Source organism: Galeopterus variegatus, unplaced genomic scaffold (genome assembly GCF_000696425.1).
Source record: "Galeopterus variegatus unplaced genomic scaffold, G_variegatus-3.0.2 Scaffold1049, whole genome shotgun sequence".
In the NCBI taxonomy this organism is placed as follows: Eukaryota; Metazoa; Chordata; class Mammalia; order Dermoptera; family Cynocephalidae; genus Galeopterus; species Galeopterus variegatus.
Genome location: NW_007727160.1, coordinates 57756 through 60295, shown reverse-complemented (window position 1 = coordinate 60295; position 2540 = coordinate 57756). Strand labels below are relative to the sequence as shown.

The following is a 2540-nucleotide window of genomic DNA, read 5'->3' as shown; positions in this document are numbered from 1 at the left end:
GTGTGTGTGTTTTAATTTTAAAACTTAAGTATTTGATGCATAAGAAAATATTTAGGCCAACACTAGCTTTTTACATAATAAGATGAATGCTTCAGGACCTATCACTCCACTTAAAAATTTTAACTTTATTGGCATCCTTGAAGCTCCTTGTGTGAAAATCCATTTTGCCCTATTCCCTTACCACTTCCTCAAAGATATCCACTCCCCTAAATAGTCACTTTTGCTCATTCTCTTGCTTTTCTTTGTAGTATGGATTCTTAAATACATGCGTGGACTCTTGCACGTGTGGATGCGGATTCTTAAACAATACACTTAAATATGCTTGATTTAACTTTATACAAAAGGTACACTATATGTATTTTTCTGAATATTGTTTTTTCACCTAACATTATATCTTCAAGATTATTATTTGTGTTGAAGAATCTAGCCATAGTTCACACTTGCAAAAATTTCCCTACAAGTGGAATTGCTATTTCATGGGGTATGTACAATTTTAATTTGACAGGATAGTGTCAAATTAGTCCTAGAGCTTTTTGCATCAATTTATATTTTTAGCAGTAGTGGAAAAGATTTCCTGTTGCTGCTCCTCCTTGCCAACACCTGATGCAATCTTACTTTTTAACTTTTCCTATCAAATCATTGTAAAATAGGATCTTGCGATTTTAACTTTAATTTTTTGACTTACTAATGAAGTAGTTATTTCTATTTGATTATTGGCTATTCATATTTTCTCTTACGTGTCATCTCTTTCAGGTAATTTGCCCATTTCTTTCTATGAATTTGTATTTTTGCAATAATTGACTAGTATAATTTTTTTCTATAATCTAGATACTAATTCCTTATCAGTTATATGTATTGCAAACATCTACCACTTAGTAATTTGTCTTTTTTCTTTCTTTATTATTTTTATCCGTCATTTTATTCCAGGTATTTGCTTTTCTGTATGTTGTTAAAGAACTCTTTCTTAATCCCTGGGATATGAAGATATTCTTCTACATTTCTTTTGTCTTTCTCATTTGAATTTTTAATTCATTTGAAAATTATTTGTGTGCAGTGTAAAGAAGGAATTGAGTTCCTTCCTCTTTTTTTTTTTTTTTTTTTTTTTTCTCCTTAGCATTATTTATTAATCATTGATACTTTCTCTAGGGACCTGGTATGTCAATTTTATCATATATCAAGTTTCCATACTGTTTGGCAGAGAAGTGCTGGTTCATCACATTGTCTCCTATTCCTGGGCCCATGGAAAAACTGCGTCTCCCAGCCTTCTGTGTGGTTGTGTTGAGAATCTGTGTCTGAGTTCTTGTCAATGGGAATGTGAGCGGAAAGCAGTTAGGAGCAGGTGTGTCTTCATGTGCATGTGATCTCTCTCCTCCTGGGGTTGGAAGCAAAGAGCTCCAAGGTGTGGAGTTGCATAATGGAAACAGCCCAGATGTCCAAGATGGAGAAGAGCACCAGGGAGAGTCCTGTGACCTTCATCAATTGGTGATATGAGTGAGAAATTGCTATGGGTCCTCCCAAAACCCGTACGTTGAAATCTCCACCCCCCAGGTGATGGTATTAGGAGGTGGGGCCTTTGGGAGGTGATTAGGTCATGAAGGTGGAGCCCTAATGAATGGGATTACTGCCCTTATAAAAGAGACCACAGAGAGACCCCTTTCACCATGTGAGGACACAGCAAGAAGGCCCTCCCTATGAGGAAGCGGGCCCTCCCCAGACATGGAATGTGCCCACACCTTGATCTTGGACTTTCCAGTCTCCAGAATTGTGAGAAACAAATTTCTGCTGTTTCTAAATCACTCAGTTTAACCCTTTATTGTGCTCAGTAAAGCTATCTCAGGATTTAGTAGTTATGGTAAGCATAATCAAGGATTACCCTCACTCATACAGTGTGGTCTATTTCTGGGATCTCTATTATACTCTATTGGTTTATTTGTCTATCCTTGAGCCAATACCACTCATCTCAGTAATTGCAGCTTCACAGCGAACCTTAATATCTTATAAAACAAGCTCCTGCTTTCCCTTTCCTCTGTCCAGTTCTTTTAAAAACCTCTTGGTTTGATCCTTTGTTTTTCCACATAAAATTTAAAAATCGGCTTGTCTTGTTCCATGAAAAAAAATTTGGATTTTTATTAGAATTATATTGAATCTGTAGATTAATAATTTGAGGAAAACTGAAACACTCATGATTCTGAATCTTCTTATCAGCAAATACAGTAAATTTATCTATTTAAGACTTGTTTATAGCCTTCAAAAATGTTTTATAATTTTATCTGTAAATATGTCGCACATTTTAAAATTATGTTTGTTCTAACAAATTTGCCTTTTCTTTTGTAAATGGTAACTTTTAATACTCCATTTCTTATCTCTTTGTTGCTGAGACATAGAAATGAAATTGATTTTCGGATGTTGATTTTCTTTTTTTTTTCTTTGTCCTTTTTGAGACCAGCCACACCATGCTCAGCCAGTGAGCGCTGTGAGCTCACCGGCCATCCCTATATAGGATCCGAACCCACGGCGGGAGCGCTGCTGCGCTCCCAGCG

The 2540-nt window shown here is 36.0% G+C and overlaps 1 protein-coding gene across 2 annotated transcripts in view; it reads right to left on the bottom strand.

Annotated features, from left to right (window-relative positions):
• CPB2 (carboxypeptidase B2 (plasma)) overlaps positions 1 to 2540 on the bottom strand; it is a 54246-nt gene that overhangs the window by 36635 nt on the left and 15071 nt on the right. The window lies entirely within an intron of this gene.